Source organism: Sebastes umbrosus, chromosome 5 (assembly GCF_015220745.1).
Source record: "Sebastes umbrosus isolate fSebUmb1 chromosome 5, fSebUmb1.pri, whole genome shotgun sequence".
Taxonomy (NCBI): domain Eukaryota; kingdom Metazoa; phylum Chordata; class Actinopteri; order Perciformes; family Sebastidae; genus Sebastes; species Sebastes umbrosus.
In genome coordinates this window covers 33,573,354-33,596,487 of record NC_051273.1, presented here as the reverse complement: position 1 = coordinate 33,596,487, position 23,134 = coordinate 33,573,354, and the positions used below count along the sequence as shown (strand labels likewise).

General features: G+C 41.0%; 1 long non-coding RNA gene across 1 annotated transcript; it reads left to right on the top strand.

Moving 5' to 3' along the window:
• Positions 1-2,023: 2,023 nt before the first annotated feature.
• LOC119488143 lies at positions 2,024-22,760 on the top strand. The gene is made up of 3 exons (XR_005206882.1): positions 2,024-2,161; positions 11,530-11,533; positions 22,746-22,760. It is a non-coding gene; the product is annotated as an uncharacterized LOC119488143 (long non-coding RNA).
• The last annotated feature ends 374 nt before the right edge of the window (positions 22,761-23,134 follow it).

The following is a 23,134-nucleotide window of genomic DNA, read 5'->3' as shown; positions in this document are numbered from 1 at the left end:
ATGGCTATTGTTAGTACTCACATCTGTCAAGCTAGCAGCTGGTGGAAGACTCCAGTGATGCGCAATGAGATTTTTTTTTATTTATTTTTTTGTCAGAGCATTTGATTTATGGATTGCTGTCAGGATGTAATGAAAATTTCAAGTAAATATAACAAAAGAAAATTCTAAAATCTTTACCAACCCTGCCCTTAATGACGAAAAAAAAAGAAGAAAAAAGTTGCTAAGGAAAACAGCTATCAGCAGATGTCTCTACAAATGATAGAATACATACAGAGGATATAATACATAAATAAGGTAGGTGGGGTGGAGGGGTACGACTAGGATGTTAGATATTAAGGCCTTTTGTATGCTTTGAAGGCAAATTAAATAAACATGACTTGATAGTGGGTGATAGTAAGCACCTAAAAATTATAACTGCCATGTGCTTTGTGTGCACTTGTGATGCGGCAGCTGAAGTGAAGCTGATAAAAACATGTTGCTTGCTCTCGGCTGCAACTAATGATTTTCTTTTATTACATTTTTTTCTCCTATTAATCGTTAAGTCTATAAAATGCCAAAAAAACAGTGAATAATGCCCATTGCAATTACCACAGCCCAAGGTGATGTCTCCAAATTGCTTGTATTGTCCCAACAACCATTCTAAAAACCCGAAACATATTTAATCCACACTAAATTTAAAACAGAAAAACACAGCAAATGTCCGGCCTTTTTGCTTTGTTATTGGCTTTAACACAACATCAGTTATCTAACTCATTAAGTGCCTCGAAGTGGGCCGGTACTCACCGGTGTACCTGCACTTGTACATTTGTGAGTGGGCATATACTCTTTGGCGTACCGTGACTTTCTTGCGCACCGGCATTTTTCACAAGCTGCTGCTCTTTTCTGATCTCTCCATATTAAGTTCTCAGGGAGATCATACGGCACAGCACCAACACTTTTGTTCCGCTCCTCATAAAGCCTCATCCACACTGGGAACGTCAGGAGCACGTGGCGGCTGCGTTAACTGTTGTTTTCTTATTTCGGTGTCCGTGTTAACAGGTTAGAGCAGCCACACTGCCCGTCTCACGTGCGTCTCAGCTGCATCTCTTCTAGAGATTCGAGGTCTTGCCTTTTTTTTTTTAATGCATGGCGCGCGCGGTTCACAGCAACAACAGACATTGAAAGTGATCTATTGACTGTATATTGACATCATACCAGCAACATTACTACAGTTTTAATGTTCATCTGTAGAATATGTTACGGAGATGACTTATAAAGACTTATTTATAAATCAACACTTCCTGCTTTCATTTCAAAATAAAAGACCCATTTTTTCTGTGGACAGAATTCCTTCATTTGATAACACAAGGCTTTATTCTGAAATATTTGCAGGACAGTGTTGTAGAACATGCAGTGACTTGGAGAGCTCCATGAATTAATAAAGTATGGGGTTTTAATTGTTGATTATTACTATTATTTACAAATTACCACGTTTTTTAAAATGAAAAGTTTTTGAAATGACCATTATGAAAGGCAAACTCTATGTAGAAAGAAAGGGCTGACACAGCCGCCACGCAACGACGCCGCCACGCGCTCCTAACGTTCCCAATGTGGATGAGGCGTAAGGCGTATGAATACGTGTGGAGTATTTGGACAAGCCGACGCACGACACGGGGGAGGGGTTGAGAACGAGGGTGCTGTAATTTATCAATACAATGTTCACGTCCTTTTTGTAAAATAATTAGTGAACTGTTCATCATAACTTTTTAAATCTGTGAGTACATATAATTAATGAAACATTTATAAGTTTTCTGAATCTGCCCTTTTTACAGTATATGATTTCAAAGGGCAAACATTTCCAGAAGAATTGAATGTTCCGACCAAGGCCGTGATATGAGTAAATTAGGCTGTCAACCGATTAAAATATTTAATTGTGATTAATCACACGATTGTGCCTTATCATCGTGTTCAAAATGTACCTTAAAGGGAGATTTGTCGAGTATTTAATACTCTTATCAACATCGGATTGGACAAATATGAGACTCGTGGGCACCCATAGAACCCATTTTCATTCACATATCTGGAGGTCAGAGGTCAAGGGACCCCTTTGAAAATGGCCATGAGTTTTTCCTCGCCAAAATTTATTGAGTAATAAGATTGGAGCGTTATCTAACCTCCTTTTGTACCAATGGATTCTTTAGGTTTTATAGTTTCATATGATGCCAGTATCTTCACTCTAGTTTTAAAACTGACTAAGTAAAAAAGTATTACTGGCATCCATCATGTATTACTGTGTGACTGAATGTGTTGACTGTGTTCTCCCTGTCTGACAGGAGAGCTATGCTCGGTGCTTTCCTTTAAATTAAGAATCAACAAGTGTCCATTAATTTTCTGTCTGCATCCAAACGAGCAGCGGCAGCAGCTGTGTGTAGATATCCCCGTCACCTGTTGGCTGTGCCCATCAGCAGTTTGTAAGCAGTAGTTGTACAAGAACTCAGCGACTGTGACGTCCAAACATGAGGGACACAGTTGGCTGCCTCCTGTGTCTACACTCTGTGACCACTCACCAAAATGGCACGGCGCTGAGCGGAAGAGATATGGTGCGTGTGAGTGTGTGTGAGTGTTTGCGCACATGCGTGCATGTGTGTGGCGTGGCACAGAACAGAATAGATTGTGCGTGACCATGGTGCCTGCGGAGCAAAACTGACAGAGATTAAAAATGAGTGGACCACTGCCACCAAACCACCAACGCAGCAAAACACACACACACACACACACACACACACACACACACACACACACACACACACACATATGCATACTGCATGTTGACAGGCCAAAGAAGTGTTCTTAAACCATAATCCTTTCTTGTATTTGTCTCCTTCCCTGTTTGAGGGGGAAAATTGCAATGTCAGAAAAAGGCCCAAACATGCTATGGATGACTCCTAATTGGACGGATTTGGTCACTCTGCTGCCAAATCAGCCCGAGGGCGTATCAAGAGGCGAGAGAGAGAGAGAGAGAGAGAGAGAGAGAGAGAGAAAGAGAGGCGGAGGGAGAGACGGGGCTTTCTGATAAGAGCCTACATGTTAACAGGAAGCAGCGAAAACATGGCAGCCTCTAACTGCCTGACTAAACCTAATGTGATCGTTTTGTGTGTATGACTGCATGTGTTTAGACATTTGTAAGTGTTTCTTTCTGTGTGTGTGACATATAGCTCGACTTAGTGTCCCAGCAACCCAGGGAGAGCAGCTGGGAAGGAATCTTATTACCTCCGCCAAGGCCGAAGGCCTAGGAAGGAGGTTATGCTTTCACCGGTTTGTTGGCTTGTTTATCTGTTCGCAGGATTACTCCAAAAGTCAGTGATGAATTTGAATGAAATTTAGGAGAGTTGGGGTGTGGCACACTGAACAGTCCATTAGATTTTGGTGGTGATCCGAATCATAATCCGGATTCAAGATTTTTAAAAATTCCGATCAGTCAGAGCATTAAAACCTCAACCTCAGCTACCCCACTTTCTTCCTTCAGAGAGAGAGCTGGGGGGGGAGGTGCAATTACAGTTGAGTTGGACCAAAGCACACTAGGTGATTGTTGGAAAGAGTAACGACGACGGTTTAGGTGAGTTTTATTTTGTTTCTGTCCAGTTTGAATGAAATGTTTTACGCTGCTCCACTACGTACAGCTGATCTCAACATGAACAAAAATACACGAGGATGATGGCGCAAGCTGCACGGAGAGGCAATCGTACTCGGACACCTTGGCGGAGGTCTACGCTCTCCGAGTGCCATTCTAGTTTCATGATTCAGTTGATCTCATGAGCAGTTTAAGGGCGTTTTCAGACCTCTTGTTCGTTTGCCTTGTTCCCATTCAGGGACTACTTTGATACAATTGTTGCATTTACCCCCTCGTTTTGTTTGACCTCACATATCAAAATTATATATATAACCTTTATTTAACCGGGAGTAAAAAATCATTGAGATTAAAAATCTCTTTTCCAAGAGTGTCCTGGCCAAGATAGGCAGCAGCACGGTTACATGGTTGCAGACATAAAACAAATATAACGATTGAAAACGAAGACAAAGAGCAAATTATAGAATCATGAGGTATCGAAAAAAACATTCATCAGCATTCAAAACATCTATAACCAGATGTGCTTGTTTCCAAATCCTTAAGAAGCTCTTTAAGGACATTCAGTGAGACCAGCTCTCCAAGTTCCAGGTCATTTTGTAGCTGATTCCCAGAAGAGGGAGCAGCATATACTGGAACGCCCTTTTTCTCAGTTCAGAAGGACTTTGGGGACAGTTAGTAAGATTAAGTCCTGTGAGCAAAGACAGTAACTTCCCGTACTTTTTTTGAAGGATACAGGTCCGTAGATAAGATGGAAAAAGACCAAGAATAGCCTTATAAATAAGAACACGCCAGTGGTTCAGTCTACGGGTGGACAAGGCAGACCATCCTACCCGAGCATACAAAGAGCAATGGTGCGTAAGGGCTTTACAATTTGTAATAAATCTCCATGGTACTCCGCGGTAGACTGTATCCAGCGTGCGTAGGCTCTGAGAAGATGCATGTATGTATATAATGTCGCCATAGTCCAGCACGGACATAAAGGTGGCAGCGACGAGCCTCTTTTCGGCCTTGAAGGAAAAGAAAGACCAAACATTCAAGAGCAGTCCAAAAGTTGTACACAAATGCCATGCGCGAGCCAATCACGGGCTGTAATATGGTGCTATTGGGGCAAGCTCGCATCATCATTTACGTCCACTAAAAGTGCTTGTTTTTGACATGACAGGATCTGATTGTTATTATAAGTGTCTGACATTATGGAAAGAGTCTCGCTCAAGGAGAAGACTCGTTCTGAAATCTGGCGAGGTGACGTGAAGACAGCGGTGGAATAGTGGAATACATCCATGGTGGAAACGCAAGTGCCAGCCGGGCAGAGTTTGTTGTGTTGGAGTACAAAATGCGTAACTTCGCGTTATTTAAAAAAATGTCAATGTCACGGCTGGATATTTAGCTGATTTACACAGTGTGGATGAGGTCTTTGAATTCGATGGTCGCCTGCATTTATTGGAGCCAGAGTATACGGATATTCAGATTTCACAAAGAGACTTCTCCTTGAGCGGGACTTGGACAAAATAATAAACAGACGGGATTGAGTGAAAGGTATGAAAAAGGTTTCATTTCTCGGTAGGGTCCTTTCCATAATGTTGTCACACACTTGTGATAACAACCTGAGCCTGTCGGTGGCAAAAACAAGCAGGTTATAATGAACGTAAAGTTACATTGACGCTGCTCACTTGCCCTCACAGCCCGTTTAGTGCCTGCTGTCTCAATACTGGACCAATTTCAGAAATTGTCCTCATTAGTCACTGAGACACACTAACATGGGAAATTAGGTTGAAAAATACTAAATTCCTTTAATAAGTGTATAGAAGGCACCATAGTCACTTGTCGATATTGTTATTCTGTGTTACCTGCAAAATTATATTTAGTTGTTTTCCATAATTTTAATCTAGTGGGTCATGTTTCACACATTTCCATTTTGTCTCTCCACCATGATAACAGAGTTTCACCAAAACCTCTGCAGCAGACGGGCACCGTGGCGGTGACGGCTAGAAAAGAGGCTATATAGCTCTATATCTGAGAGAAATGTCACAGCTAATGGAGACGGACCAGCAGTGGAGGGGAAATTAAAAGCAGTAATTGAGAGGTACTTGAACGGCCACTATGCTGTACTGTGTCTCCCTGGGGGCTTTTAGACTCTCACAGAGCCGGAAGACAGATGACTTTGAAGGTAAGCATGGATCCATCCACTTCCAGCAGGGTTAAATCACTGTGTGCTGTCAGTTTGACGACACCACACGGTGGGCCCATAATGTGGCCCATATGGCTGCTCTGTGGTGGAGATGCATGCTGTACTGTACGAAACCACCTTTTTATCATCTTTATGCTGCATATGCTCATATTACAAATATTATATATTTCAGTTTACAGTATTTCCACAGTAGTAAATGCCACTCCCACTGCTGTTATGTTTTACACTCAATACTCAAGAGTTAAACTGCTTCTTTTTTTTTTTAAATTGTTTTACTCTAGTCTTTATTTCTCGTGAGTAAGTGCTTTTTTCCCAGCAGTACTCGGCTACAGTTTATTTACAGTGGGAGTTGATGACTGATAAGCCATGATGTATTCTACTGTTGGATTTCAAAACAACTTTGTGCCTCAAGAAAGCAGCATCCCCAATGTTTCATTTACAGTACATTAAAAGTTTTCCATATAATCCAATTAAAACTTCAACTGGCAGGAATTTATCACATGTGAAACAATTCACCACACCTTTCTTAACCTTCCTCTGTCTAAAATAAATATAAATGACATTTATAATGAAATGAAATGGCCATTATGAAAGGCAAACTATGTAGAAAGAAAGGGCTGACAGCAACAGCAGCTGACAGTAGCAGCAGCAGAAACACAGCTGGTGTGAATGACACAGCCACCACGCCACACAGCCGCCACTCGCTCCTGATGTTCCCAGTGTGGATGAGGCGTTAGACATCACTTGAGAACATCAATACGAAACACATTTCAAATGTGATACATTCACATAGGCACATGTGATGGTTTATCACATGTGAAACAACATTTCAACATGTGATAAGTTCACATTAGGCAAATATGATTTTCAAGTACATCGTGATGTAAGACACACCACACATAATCTTCAATATCACTGTTGTAAATTCTTTCATTGTCAAATGGCAGCCTCTGCCATGGACAGGATAACCTAAAATCATTCCCCTGCCTGCTGTCCAATTACACACAGGTGGCCTCAATCCACTGAGGCCATTCATTCCCCTCCCCCTGATTGCCAACTGCAGTCAGGTGTGTTTCTTCAAAGACTATATAAGGCCCACAGCAGAACTAGCAGAGCTCTCTGCTGCATCATCCAACCCTCATGCCATGCGTCCCTGCGAATGTAAGCCTGTTATTTGACCTATGTTAATTTGCAACCCCTTGTTTTCAAGCCAGTTATTGACCACAGCTTGTAATTGTTCATTTGTTATTTAGTATTTAATTTATATTACTAATTTGATTTATGTATTCTTTTGCACTGCAGAAACCATGGTTTGGATGCCAATAAACCCCCTTAAACTGATTTCGTCATCCGCTCTCTTTGATTTGAGAATCTTAGGCGGTTGGCCCTGCCGGAACCCAAGAAAGTTTTATTAATCACCCTCCTAGCATGTATGTTTAAACCATGACATACGGATGAGTACTTTTTTTTACTGAAGTTGCTAAATCAGAGCTCCCACACATCACCATAAGCCCCTGAGCATCTCTATCCTAAGATGTATACATAATCATCCACAGACTGCTACATCAGAGCTGACAGCAGAGTTCAGTCAGAGCACGTACAGTATGGCTTCACCACCACACCAGCCGTGCTGCTCATTAATCGATGGCCAAATGTCTCACTCCCTCCCCCTGATTACATCTACTGAGTTAATGAGCCACACACACTGAACATCCTCCCTCCCTCGCTATATATTTCACTCTCTCTCCCCTCCATCCCTCTCCAACCTACATCTTTCTAACCCTCTGCATGTCTCGTAAACGCACTCTTCGGTCTCATTTCAAGTGTCGCCGATCCCACTTTAGGGAAACATGAGAGACTTTCTTTTTTTGCAGGAACACCATGGTTATTCATCACATCAGTGGGAGGATGGTCTACCAATTATCAGAATCTACTGTTCCAGCACAGTGCTGTGGGTATGCTTTGCTGATTGTTCCAGACTGCTAATTGATTGCACTCACTGTCGCTCTTGACAGATGAAAGCCTGGTATCTCTGAAAAAGATTTTCAGGATGCTGCACTAAGCATGATATTAATGCAGAAATTCACCTGTCGCAACAGCTTAAATTGGAGTGGATCTGCATGCAGAAGAGCGCCTCTCAAACTGGAATTGTGCTTCTTTTTTTTTTACCCAAATGACTTTTTGAACCTTGGAAATAGCATGTTGGTAATGGTGGTATCTTGCTTGTGTTATTAAATATAGTTATGGTAGAAAGAGGTCGTTGGGGCAGACACATGTACAGTATTCACCATTTAAGTGTTAGACTCAAAGGAATTAAGGCCGTTAGGCATAAACACTGAGTTTATATACATACCCAGAAGCCAGGTAACATCAGATGGTGGAGCTGACCAAGACATTATGGCCGGATTAGGAAAAGAAAGGACAGCATTTCTAAGACTTGGAAACATCTGCAAGTCAACACACATATAACTAGAAACACCAAGATAAAGTAATACAACAGCTGTGTACTATCTGTTCTTCTATATGGTGCTGAGTGCTGGAGAATGACTGAAAGAGACATAGGCAAGCTTTCCAGCTTTCATAATACCAGCCTTAGAAAGATCATGAGGATATTCTACCCTAGGAAGATTACCAACCATGAACTACACAAAACGACAGCGTGCTTGGACATGGAAACAATATCGATGAGAAGAAGACGGAGATGGCTAGGACATGTATTAAGGAAACCATCTGATGACATGACAAAAGTGGCATTGCGTTTAACACCAGAGGGAAAACGCAAAAGAGGGAGGCCGAATACAAGTTGGAGGAAAGCCATGGAAGGAGAGATGAAGACGAGCGGATACAGCTGGAACAGCACTGGGAAGAAAGCAAACAACAGAGATGAGTGAGAGATCCTTAGTCCTTGCTCGATGTGCCACCCGGCACAACAAGGACTAAGTAAGTAAGTTACATACATACATACATATTTGAAATAATTTGTGTATAACCTTGACTTGTCATAAATTCTAAATGGTATCTCAGAATAAAAAAGTACTATGTTGACATTCTATAGTTGCAGGTTTCATGTAATGGGAGAAGGGATAATGGGCCAAACACTATACAAACTGCTACCCCACCGTCTTTGCCCTACAATAGATGACAGAAGAATTAGAAAAAAATGTTGATATATGCAGCTGTGTACCTGCCTGTGTGCACTCTGTCCGTGCACGTCACCGGAGTCTTCCACCAGCTGCTAGCTTGACAGCTGTGAGTACTAACAATAGCCATGTTTATTGACTGTCGGTGTTGATGACTTGGTGACTTTCTCTCTAGATTTAGGGACTTTTGGAGCTAGTGCTGCTAGCTGCTTTCATTGGAGAAGAGTTGGCAACACTGGACTGGGTTTTTTTGGTTGGATAATTTTTCAAATCTAGCGTACGCTTGCTGGTTTCTTAAGATTACCGACCCTATCTTTAACTCTTAACCAAGATCCACCTCTTTTTTTAAAACCCTGAACCTAACACCATCATTCAAAGCATTGTTGATCATCATTTTTACCCATATAACCCTACCTCTAACCCGCCAGTGGGCAGGTGGGTTTTAAGGGGTTTAATGCATAGCTTTAGTCTTAAACAATCTGGGACTATATTACAACCTGCCTAATCCAATCATTTAAATCAGTTAAGCACTTAACACCCTGGTATTCCTCAAAACTATTTGTTTTTAACAATGGTCTGGTGTCGGACTGTCAAAAATGGTAAAAAAATTTCTGAAAAGTTTACAAGTGATATGATTACAATGCGTTAACAAATGCTGTATGGCTAAGTGCTGGGTGTTTGCAAAAATACCCACTGCACTGAAGAGTTAAAGAAATCAGTTTCTGAAAACATTTAAAGAAATACTTTACCCACAAAGTGACCATTTTGTATAGCAATTCCTCACCCAGTGTTACCTTGAACTCTTGTAGAAAATGTTGTTTTTCTCTCATGCCTCCGCAGTGAACAAAGAATGAAAAGACAGAGAAAAGTCTTGATGATTTGAAGTAAATGTGGGCCACATTTAACAACAGCAAACCTATATAAAGACATATGTTAACAAACTCTCAAACAACTGGTGCAGAAACATCCAAGTCTCATTTATCCAGTCGTATGCTCACTACTTCCCAAACATCTACATTAAAACCTTACTATTTGAAAAAATTCATACTGAGACTGTTCATGCGGAAGTGTTTTAAACAGTAAGGTTTCAGCGAAGATGCGTGGGTTTGGGAAGTAGTGAGCACACGACTGGATAAATGAGACTTGGATTATTCTGCACGAGTTTGTGTGAGAGTTTGTAAACAGATGTTCTGATATCGTTTTGCTTTTAAGCGCGGCCCCCCTTTTACTTCAATTAATCAAGACTTTTCTCTGTTTTGATTCTCCGTTCAATAATTCAAGGTAACACTGTGATTAATTGATAAAGAAATGGTCATTTTGTGGGTGAAGTATTCCTTTACACTCAACAATCATTACACAATCAACAATCATTACACAATCATTCCTGTAATCCTCATTTTGCACCTATTATCTTAAGAGTCTGAGTCAAATAGTTCTTCATGATCTCCTATGTGTGCTGGATGCAGTTTGAAGGCACCCTGTGGAGTGTGACCACTAGTGGCGCTATGGAGCAATGTTTTTTTTTCCGAGTGGATCCACCATCACTGCTAGCATGAATGTAAACTGCATGATTTGGAATGCTTTAAAAATTTGGCTTTGCAAATAAAGGAAATGTATTCAACTCATAAGTTTGATCTCGAGGATGAACTTTTGTCCCCTCACAAGAAAACTTCCTTTCTTTCCTACTGCTGACAAACTATTCAGAAAACCCAAACACAAAATAAAGCGTATGGTGCCTAAAGTCATTAAAACAGGTAAAACCACAACATAAGTCAAAAATTAGCTACAAATGTGTTTTTAACTGTAGTTTTAAGAATAACAATAGTTATGACCAAAAAAGTACCCAATCTTGCATGAAAATAAAGCACCAACAATATACCTACAGCATTCTACACAACCCCGTTGGTTCCCTAGACCCATATGTGAAGTAAAAAGTGACACAATCAAAGATTAATATTAACAACGATAGAAAACGTAAGTGCAAATAAGTGGGTTTCTGTGACACTTTATTAAAGGAAGAGCAATCTTACTGTTGAATCACCAAAGGTCCCTTCCAGTACACCGTATGTTGTAGGCATTGTTTAATAGCCGCCTTCATACTCCAGTGATGATAAGGCCGGTGTGCTGAATCTAGAGCTCGTCTCCATTCATCTCAACTTAACTCCATCGGACTCCATTCATTACCCCTCGCAGATAACCCAGCCGTGGGAAAACAGCAGAGTCAGCGGTCGACACTCTCTCTGAGATACACCAAATCAGTCTCTCTCTCTCTCTTTCTGCCTCTCTCTGATACAATAGAATAAGTCTGTGGTCTACTTTAGTGCAGAGTTTTCACTTTCCATAGACTAAACTTGGGTTTGGTCATGGTCCTTGCATTTCATATTTTCTCCATCAGATGAGTCTATGCTCTGCTCAAACACACTGAAGATAGCCCGGTCTCACAAAAAGAAGTATGAATGACACGATTATTTGCAAGGCATTTAGCGTGCAATAAAGGCACCGTTAATGCTTTTGGTGTGTCATTTGTACGCCATGTAGTTTGTACTGACTGCAATGTAAATGCATCTGCATAAATATGCTACGCTCAGAGCTAGTGACGTAGAATAGAAGGCGAGAAAGACTGTTTATGGTGGGCGGGTCCAACAAACACAGGACTTTCAACCAGAAGACCAGTGTTCGAGACTGGTGTTTCTTTTTTTGTGTGTGTGCTATTTTGGGCCCGACCATGTAAAGGGGCCCACGAGGCTTCAGGGGAAAACAATAAATACATAATTCACAGGGAGAAGCGAAAGTGGACGCACAAATGGATACTCCATGCGCAGAGATGCAACGGAGGGTGGTGTCTTTTACTCCGACACAACGTAGATTGAATATCCTACTGCGATGTCCGGCAGCAGTTGCGCTGGGAAGGTCCAATGACATCATTCTGCATAATATGTAGCCATGTGCTTCCGTTTACAGCTGTATGCATCTGTGCTCAGTAAGTCAAATTCACAGCCATGAATTTGTTTTGCTTTCGTTGTGGAAAGCAAAAAAAAAAAAAAAAAAATCAAACATGCTAGACTTTCTGTTGGGACGTGGCGTCGGTTGTCGTGTACTATGACACACTACACGAGATGAAACGATCGATTGTTGAACACAACATTCATTTATCGTTCCCGATCCGAGTCGACACCCTACGATGGCCGTGTCGGGCTATAATCGGGCTGATGTCGTGTAGTCTGAATAGGCCATAACCGATCTAATGATGTATATAACACGTCCTTGACTCTGTATCTTTTATATCTCTATTATTGTCTTTATAATTTTTGTATACCTTTACCTCTCCTGTGATTCACTCTGTTTGCTGATGTTGCTGCTTTGACACCTGAATTTCCCTCCTGGGATTAATAAAGGTTCATCTTATCTTATCTTATCTTACAAAAGCTACCGGCGTTTAATTGAGACCTGCATTTATTCGTCAAAACGTGTCGCCACACCGGCGAGTAAAAGGGACTCGGTGTCTAATTGGGGCTCGGCTTATTATTTAAGTTTTATGGTATATAAACTCTACAGATGTCACTGGTTTCACACGGCATGATTGATGCCGTGTTACCAGAGTGATGTTGCGGCGGTAAAAGCGGAGGGTATACTTGATAACTGTAGTCGCTAGGTGGCAGCAGAGTGCTTAAATCCTGATGACAAAATTTCACTCTATACCCCCCGTCGACCACAATGTGGTCAGAATGCAACCTTATATTCAATTAAATTATTCAATTTAGGATGCAAAACAATTTTGGAAAAACAGGGAAAATTTCAAAATTTGATATTAATCGCATCTCTGATCTCAGGGTTTCTACAGAGTTCTTGGCTATAGTGTACAGTCATTTAGTTGTTTTATATACACACAAATCAAATAACCCAAGTTCTTTTCTTTTTTAACTAACTACATGACTAAACAACTAACAGAAAATAATTGAATAACTGATAAAACAAAAGGAAAAGGGAACTCAGTAACTCAGTTAACACAAGGTGATTACAGATCTTTGAGTTTTACTTATTTATGACTACGTAATAAGTAACGTTACTTGCAAATGTTAAAAGATAAATTTAATTTGATACAATAAGCAGATTCAATAATGAAATCAGTTTTGATAAAATACAATCAAACTCCAAAGCTACCCTGTGTCCTTGATCATAGGACATTTCTCTGACACAAATGGGAACTTTTGAAATATATGAGATGATTCATGGAACAAGTACGTCATCAAAAATGTTACATGACCATGTTGTTAAGTGTCATGTAAGCCTGTAAGCATGCTGGACACCATGTGGTGCAGGGCACTTAAATCAAATAGCTCCACTCATTTTAATTTACTTATCTGATTATGCTAAGCTAGTCTCTCATGCAGAACTCATAACTGAAGTCACTGAATAAATAAGTGAAGGAGCATTAGAAGATAGCAATGAGCAGAGATGACCTGCAAAATGAGAAGCTGTAGACTTGCAGTATGATCTGTCGGTCTGCCTGTGGTACTCAGCTATAACTAGGCTTCATCTTTCCTGTGAGCCTCTCCAGTTAAGCCAGTTTGATTGGGGGGTGGGGTAAGCTGCAGGTCAGGATGCTCACGACAAATCATCACCGTCTTTAAGAGGAGAACTTGATACACTCTGACAAAGTCCTCTTTAGATTCTCATGGACAAACACACACACAGGCCAGTATGTCTCTGCTGACTGTTTCTTACTGTGTCTTCAGCCTGTTCTCATTCCCAGGGCGTCAAATACCGATGCTTTGTCGCAGCCGTTGGAATTCACCACACGAGGCACCCTTAAGTGCCGGTATGCAACGCACAGGCCTTTCCATTAACTACAATGTAAACCCATCTGCAGCAGCAGAAAACGCTCAGATAAAGTGCTGTGGTGACGTAGTTTATAGAGTGAAAGAGACACGGGGGGGCGTGAGGCAAGCCCACAGGAAGAGCGCCGGTCGTCGATCCCAACTTTCGTAGTGGCCAAACGGCGATAATAGCCCAACACATTCTCACTCCCAACTCATCAAATACTGCTGCGTGGTCAGTGCCCCTCTGCATCAGAGTGACGTTAGGTTTAGGCAACACAACCACTTAGTAGGGTTGGAAACAGTCGTGGTTGACATTAACTTCACTGACACAGCAACTCAGGTTATTCACAGGACTGACGATAACAAGTCATGTGACTAACGACTCACAGGACTCACGGAACTGACGATACAAATGAGTCATGTAACTCACGACTGACATGATAAAATGACCTCTGTGTGCCCTTCCAGTGGAGAAAACATGACATTGCTACACTTAGAGCCACCATGCAAGCTTAGCTAGGAAGTAAACCTAATTTGTGAAGCAGATGTTTTTTCTTAAATATTGTTAAACATCTGACAATCTATCAGGTTTATATTGGTGGGGGGGGGGTTCCCTATCCTAAGGCTGGAAACTACTTCTATAGGTAGCCAGGTCTAGAGGCCCATATTGGCCTAGCTCTAACCGTGCGGCGGCCGCAGAACCTGTTCTTTTTTATTTCGACGTCCATCTTAACAGGTTAGAGCAGCCACACAGCCTGCGTGAGCAGCGCGGCTCGGCTGTGTGTCAGCTGCGTCTTCTAGAGACTCCAGGTCTCGCCTATTTTTACCGTGAGCTGCGCGGTTCACAGCAACAACAGACAGTGAAAGTGATCGTTTGACAGTGTATTGACACAATACCAGCAACAATACTACAGTTTCAATGTCTGTATCTGTAGAATATGTCACGGACATGAAAAAAACCTAAAGATTTATGTTTAAATCAACACGTCCTGCTTTCATTTCAAAATAAAAACCCTCAAGTGTTTTTTTTTCTGTGGACAGAATTCCTTCATTCAGGCTTTTATTTTTGAAATATGTGCAGGACAATGTTGTAGAACATGCAGTGACTTGCAGGGCTCCATGAATGATTAAAGTACGGGGTTTTAATTGTCAATTATTACTATTATTTACAAATTACCACACATTTCTTAACCTTTCTCTGTCTAAAATAAATATAATTTGCATTTAGAATGAAATGAAATGGCCATTATGAAAGGCAAACTCTATGTAGAAAGAAAGGGCTGACAGCAGCAGCAGAAAAGCAGCTGGTGTGAACACCACACGCGTGAAACATGCTGCTGACGTTCCCTGTGTGAACAAAGTGTAACTCTGAATTACATATGCTTGCACTTACAGTAGCAGTGAAATAAAAGACCTTTTTCTGAAAGCTCCATCAAGAAGCATTCAACAATATGGAAGCCATTTGGACAAGCAAATACCACGATGAAAACCACAAAAAATACTATAAAAAAGTTCTCAACGAGCCCCTGAAACAAGTACAACGACTGCAGATGAGGAGTGAAAGTGTCTTTGCTGCTTGTTTTCAGTTTGCTCATTGTTATCCATGTTTTATGGCCCAGGAAGAGGCTCAGCGTCTTAAGTCTAATTGACCGTTGTTTTATGTGAAAGCACAGCTTGTGTCGCTCTACAAAAAGAGTTGATTTTATTTCCAAGCTAAGAGACACTGCTGTGTTTATTAGGCAAACAAAAGCCAGTGAGGAGAGGTGGGAGGAGAAGGGGATACAAGACAGGAAGGAAAAGAAGATGAGTAGACTGAGAAAGAGAACATGGCAGAGAGGTGAAAAGAGGGCAATTTGCTTGTTATTCAATTCCAGGTAGAAGAAAGAGATAGCACAATAAGTAAGGCTATTCGAAAATTCTATCATCTGGCATGTCAGAATTACTTTTCATGGTCAAGAACCATTTTTTTTTCCCGTGTAGCTGTGTATCCACAAGTTAAAAAAGAAAAAAAAGAACAAATATCTGTGTAGATTAAAGTGTCAGTGTTCTGGGAATATAAGAAAGTTCCAGACAACTCGGAACTCGAAAAAATCCAAATCCATCTACCCTGACTTCATGAAGAAGCAGTTGTCTGACGTGACACAACAATGGAAGTGCATATTGTAAATGGTAATGGTGCAATGCAAAGTATATTGGCCTGTATATAATTAAAACAATACATGCCATCATATAGTAAAACCTGTTCTGCATGTAAATTGATGTCCGTAAAATAAAATGTATAATGGCGTTGTGTGCAGTTTTTCCTCGTCTGTTTCATTTATATATGCCGTTTTTCCGTAAAAGATGAGGTCATACATCAAAATACTGTACCGACTGAATCATCTGTTTTTCACTTTCACCTTATAAAAGTCATGCTGCATTAGCAAACAAAGAAAATGTAAAAATTTGATAATTACTTTTACTTTCATCAACTGGTTGAAGTAGGCTACTCACATTGGTGGTTTCATGGCAATCAAAGACCTATCCACATGTCATCTTAACTGAACACTGATTATATCCACCCTTAGTTTGTTTTTTTTCACATGAGGCAACAGTGGCATTAAAGGAATCTAACAAAGAGAGTCAATGTGGTGAGCAGCTCACTCCAGTACACTTAGCTAATGGACAACAGTGTGTGTTTGTGTGTGTTCACGTGTACTACTCTGCTAGCAAGTCCTTCATCTTGGCCATGGCTCTTATTGACTGTATTGGAGGCCATAAATCTTAGCGTATGTGTGTGTGTGTGTGTGTGTGTGTGTGTGTTTGTATACGGCCCGATGCTTCTCTGGATGTGAGCAGCAGCACACAGCAATCTCAGGTCAGGGAGGCAACGGAGCGAGCACTGTGTGTGTGTGTGTGTGTGTGTGTGTGTGTGTGTGTGTGAGTGTGAGAGAGAGAGAGAGAGATAACCGTGACAGAGCAACAGTAGCCAAAGTGGTAGACGGGCCATTGGACAAGATGTACCTGAGTGTCTGTCTTCTTCACACGGAGATGTAAATGCTTTTCACAACAGTGCACACTTCAGTCACAAAGCCATGAGGCTTATGCGCACGCACACACACACACACACACACACACACACACACACACACACAGAAATAAGTGTAAGCACATAGATGCAATTAACCAGACTGCATCAATACAATACAGCAGTGGTTGTTCTTTTTTACTTTCTTTGTACTTGGTAAATTTCTCTCCACCTTTTTATCCATCTCTCCATCGGGGTGATGTTGGGTCGAGTACAGATGGCGGTGAACTGTATCTGACGTAAACTGCCCTCCATTAACATTTTCCAGAGTGAGCAATCAAATGGAGCAGTCAAGCAGATAGACTAGTGGGCAGCCATCATATGTATGTGTAAACACACACCCACACACACACACACACACACACACACATACACACTGACAAAGATACAGTCATGGACAAAGTCATCCATGACACTACTGGGGAAACAACAGTGTTGACATTTCAGACTCCCAAATTGGTGCATGTGGGTGCGGGGGGTGCAGAAAGGTCTGGAAATAAAGCTGCATTATCAGCTACTATTACTGAGTTATAGAGAAGTCACTGTCAGAGGCTCAAATACTGCTGAATCCAAATATTATTGATCCATTCAAAGGAGGAAAGACAGTTTCAGGTTTGTTTAAAATTTGCTCGTCTTTTTCTTTTCTTTATGCATATATGCATAAAAATTCAATGAAAGACCATCAGTTGCAAAAGCTTTATGACATGTTGGACAGACCAGATAGATGCTAGAGGAGCCCTGTCTTCGTATTCTTCTTCATGCCATTGCCGCTTCTCCCCTCATTGTCTTTTAAAACCATAAAGGTACTATATGTAACAATTTACGTGTTTTAATCGCTTTATATTGCCAATGTGTGTACGGATTGTTACGTAACTTAAAAACTGCCCGACTTTCTCGGTTGCCTATAACAACCTGTGGACTAATATGTAAGTAAAGGACCCGGGACTGTTTTGCCGGGAAATTCCAAAGAATATGAACTGATTTCACGGATAGAAGCAGATAGTCGATCTATGCACTCTTACCCCATGATACATGTGCACTCATTTCCATAATGAGGAAGAAATGTATAAAGAAGTTTGGTGAAATAAATAGGGGGGGAAATGCAAAGGGAAAATCATGCATACATAAATAAATACAATTTAATAATGAATAAATAGATTTTAGAATAATTAATAAATACATTTCAATTTAAATAAACTTAAAAGTTAATACAAATAAATCAGTAAATAAACAAAATGGAAAATTAAATAGATAGGGGAATTAATACAAAGGTGAATAAATAAAGAATCAAATTAAAACAGAAATATTAATGCATTTTACATTTTATCATTTAATTAACGCCTACATTTATTTTTTAATTTTCCTGGTACATTAAACGGCATATTTATTTATCGAGTCATTTATTAATTTATTTTTATTCATTTCGGCAGGTTCTGTCCTCTGTACATAAAGCGTCTCCATATGTTTTTTAAATATCTACAGAGGGCTTTTTAGTAGCATACGTTAACTTTTTTCATGAGCAGGCAGCTTGAGAGGCTATTCGGCCGTTGATTAACAGTTGGTGCTTCAGATTATTATCAGGAAAGAGACCTGAGATGTTACAATGTGGGCCGGGAGGTAATGTTAAAGAAACAATACCGGTACTCAGACATGCATTGTACTAATATCCCCTCAAGTGTCTCTTTAAATCGATGTAGGAGAGTGGGGGGATGGCGACATATAACCCATTTATATCACAACACTTTCAACCTTGTGTTAACAGTCTGGTATTGGGCATCGTGGCAAATCAAACAGGAATGTGCAATGCATCACTGTCTGAGCACAAGGGCATCAAATGCTAAGAGCGGGGGACGTGTAAACACATTCACAAACCGCCCGTCTCTGTTTGATCTCGACCGGTTCATTTCAATGTGGTTAATGGGACAGGAGCAAAACAGAAATGTATTTATGATAATGGGTCACATTTGTTACTCACGGCTATAGTGTGCTGGAGTTGGATCTGGCTGTTTCAAATGGCCTGGGAAAAAAAAGAGAAAGGAGAGATGGAGGAATTGTGGACTACCTGCATTATTTAATACAGTGAAAATTTCTTTGTGTCCAAGCATATGAAATCGCCTCTCTAGGAGCCTGGAAAGAGAGAGAGAGAGAGAGAGAGAGAGAGAGAGAGAGAGAGAGAGAGAGAGAGCTGGAAAATAGGGGGGAGATGAATAGTCAGCGGCATATTTTACAAACTCTCTTCTCTGCCTCTCACTCCCTCTCGCTCCCTTGAGAAGGAAGCTTTTGTATCACCTCTCACAATACTTCACTTACTGCTCTCTCCCTCTGAAAATAGCACAGATAAAGGCTGAGAGAGAGAGAGACAGAGAGAGAGAGAGAGGGAGAGAGAGTTTGCCAGTGAATCCTCAACATCCTGCAGATGGACAAAGTGGGTAGATCTGCTGTTCTATCAGTTTATATGTGAGAGAGGGATTGTGTGTGTGTAAAGCGAGAAAAAATGCTTGAGGGGGGAGAGATAATGAAAAGGAAGTGTGGGGAGCTTGGAGCTAACTGTAAAACGCTTGTTTCTCAAAAATTAGGTATTTTATTCTTCTCTCATGTCAGCGGTAACTTATTATTTTACCTGTTACGATGCTACCTATTGTATTTTCTTTCTGTTAGCACATTTTTCTTCAAAAAAATCAAACAAGTCATTAATAGGACAACACAGGTAATTTCATTTCAGTCTAAAACACAGTTTTTAGATATGTGCCCGTTACTATAACTACATCATTGTGAATCATAAGACCGTTAAAAGAAATATATGCAGGTGACTGTTTTCTGATCCACCACTAATACAGATCTGGTTCAGGTCGGGTTCAGTTTAGGCAACTAAATGAACTTGGTTAAGGGTCACAGGTTTAAACACGTTGTGAATTGATATAAAATTTGGACAGGAAGAACTAGGTTAAGTTTAGAAAAAGATCATGGTTATTTACCTAAGTTAAGTGCGTTACATATGTGACGTAAGTTAAGTGCATTATGTAAGTTAACTTACGTACGTAAATAAATAAGTCAATCTTAATTTTTGGTTCCACACGGGACACAAACAGCGGCCTCAGTCCTGTGTTTGGTTGACCCATCCATCCACCCCAACCTCCCCCTACATGCCACTTTGTCTCTCTACTGCGTCACCTGACTTCCTCCTTTAACTTCAGTCATAATTACTACGGCCACTAGAGGTCACTGCCTAACAATGAACGTAAATATGGGTATGGATAACCTGCTACCGCAGACGACCTATGCGGTTGTTTGTTTGAGGACGGTCTGGTTTTAAAGGGACTCTATGTAAGTATCAGAATTGCTTGTTAACAGCGACACCTGTGGCCGTTAAGTCAACGAAAGTCAGCGTCCTGTTGCTCGCGCTTGTGCTCGCTCTACATAGACATGAACGAGTATCGCTCAAAACAGTGAGGCGACACACGGCAGCTAAAACAACATCACTCTATATTTCACCTGCTTGGCAGTAATGTTAGCTGACCAGACGAAGGTCTCTCCATTAATCAATGCTGATCCTAGTGTTGGCTTTTCCTGCCTCAGCCTCCCGACCCCGGTCAGAGGGAACAGGGGAGACAACGGAGTTTTGGTCGGAGACGATAAAGTTACTCTTCTGCAGTGTGTAGTGTGCGCACATACACGTGAGAGATGGAGCGAGTGAGAATGAGCGCGGTGTGTGAGTGAAGGCAAGCAGACAGAGGAGCAGAGTACAGCAGAGATTCCAGCTCTGGAGACCAAAGCTACGGTCTCCCCCTGTGTCTTCTGACCGCGGTCGGGAGGCTGAAACAGGAAGAGTTGACACTGTTTTGCAAGACGGGCTTCACTAGATATAACTTTACGGTTTTAGTGCTTCTGTGTAGTTTGTGTTGGAGTCTGAGTCTGAACAGTGTAGCCACACGCGAGCGCGCATGGGACACCAACTCGCAATGATTTACACGTGTAAGAAGTTACAAACAGGACCGTCTACAGTCACACTAGCAACTCTGTGAGGCACAGCAGAGCATTGAGCTAAATGCTAGCATGAGTCTTATATCAAGCTCATAATGACAGTCACATGCTATGAAAATGTATAGGGTCAATAAGAATTAGTTTAGTATATTAGCACACCATGTGTTTCCAGCCTAGAAAGCGCTACATCGTTCACCTACAGAGAAGTCAAAGGGAGGTGCTCGGGGTAGATCGTGGGAGTAAAAAGTAAAGAATAGATACCAGAGTTCATATCCTGAGTCCCACGTGTAGTTAGGTTTTGGCAAGGGAAAGATTGATAGTTTGGCTAAATATTAAAAACAGTAAACACATCCTTTCTTATGCTTCAACTTAGCATGGGCTTTCTCAATATTTCATCAAACCCACAATCTTCCCCTAACCTTTACAATGTACTTTCACCCTACTAACTCATAATCACACTGATAGTGATTTAGTTGCCATGAGGGGATATTCTAGGGGTAACAAATGAAATACGTAAGTGACTCCTTTGTATGTTCAGTGTGAACATTTTGCAACTTTGCAGATACGTCCAGTAAAATATTTGATCATCATGTTGATCACATTTAATCCTGGAGTCATTTTGTGTCTTTTAAAGCTTCAGTAGGCAGTATATTTTTGGCATCATTGGGCAAAAATTCCATAATAACCTTCCAGCATATTGTAACTCAAGTGTTCTGAGAGATAACTAGACTTCTGCTCCTCATCATGGCTCTGTTTTCAGGCTTTAGAAAATCTAGCCCGTGACGGGAGACCTTGACCAATCACAGGTCATTTCATTGAGAGAGCGTTCCTATTGGCTGTGCTCCGGTCATATGACCAGAACTTGGCGTTCCCTTCACCAGATTTCACAATGGCAGCAGCGTCACAGACTTTCTCATTTTACAGCTAAACAGTACACTACAAGATGATTCTGAGAACATCTGAGGAGAGAAATAGGCATTAACGTAACATAATATTGATTCATATTTGATCAGCGCTGCCTAGTTTGACCATTTTGTCGGAGTTCGCGAATGATTGACAGCCGGCTCTTATAGACGGCGGCTGGACAGCAGACCTCAGATCAGCTCTTACTGCTTGTTTTCCTCCGGTCTGTGAAATCTCGCAGATGCCGTTAGGAGCACCGGAGGACACAGAGGCACATGATTTTTTCGTCGTCAACCAAAGTATTGGACAAATTAAGATTTGACATGATGATGGTGCTGATTAATGAGACATTTCAAACCTCTGCGTTAGAGGACGAGTCAAGGGATCACCAAAAATCAATAGGATTCATCATCTGGAGATTATGTCCATCTGTGTCCATTTCACAGCAAACTATCCATTAGTTGTTGAATAATCTCAATCAGGAACAAAGTGGTGGACTGAACAACGAGCATCACTGCTAGCGTGGCAACAACAAAAATCGTAATAAGTCAAAGTTTCCCCGGTTTTGTCTGAGTGAGGCAACTTCTTTCCAAACGGTGCCGACGTCCAGTATCCCTGTCTGACTTTCCTTTAATCCTTTCAACACTCCTTCGCTACAAAAATAGCAATTATTAGACTCCAGAGAGGTAAAAAATGGATCTGTATTAATTATTAAACGTGCGTGGGCTTTTTCCTGAATTGAGCAAGAGGGTCATGCTGTTCTGTTACAGAGATACTGCTCCACTGCATTAGGAATTACGTAGGTTTAAAGAAAGAGTGATGGAGTGAAGGGGTTGTTATTTATTGATTACTCAAGTGCAGCAAATGCCCTTAGTACTTCTTTAAAAAGGCATGCAGACAGAGAGACAGTGCACAAGACTGAAAGACTGAAGCTGAAAGATGAGGATTCGAAATGTGAGCTCAAGGAGAGGAAGTAAACCATTAGTGAATTCCTTGTCCTTTCCATCGTTCGGCTTCTCCTTTATGGTAAAATATAGAGAAGCTAGCTCTGACAACCAATCATTAAAATATATCCATGTGTAATTTAACACCCCTGCGGAGCTATACAGACTGCATACGTGAAATGCATTTTGTTCCTTATAGCATTAATTTCCATTCCCTACAGGGCATTTGTAAATCCAAGTAATGGTGGAAGATCATCACAGAAATATCAGTGATGTAATTATGCAAAGGGTGGGTTAAGAAAAAAAGAAAAAAGACGAGTGGGCGTGTGGCTGGAGTGGAGGTGAAAAAAGAACAAAAGAGGCCCACTTTCAAGTTGGAGATGAGACGATGGGCCAAATGAAACGCTTTTTCGCTGTGGCCTAACCTGTGGCTGTCTTTCATCTCTAATTTTCTTCCTTTTTCTTTTCTTCTTTTTTTCTTCTC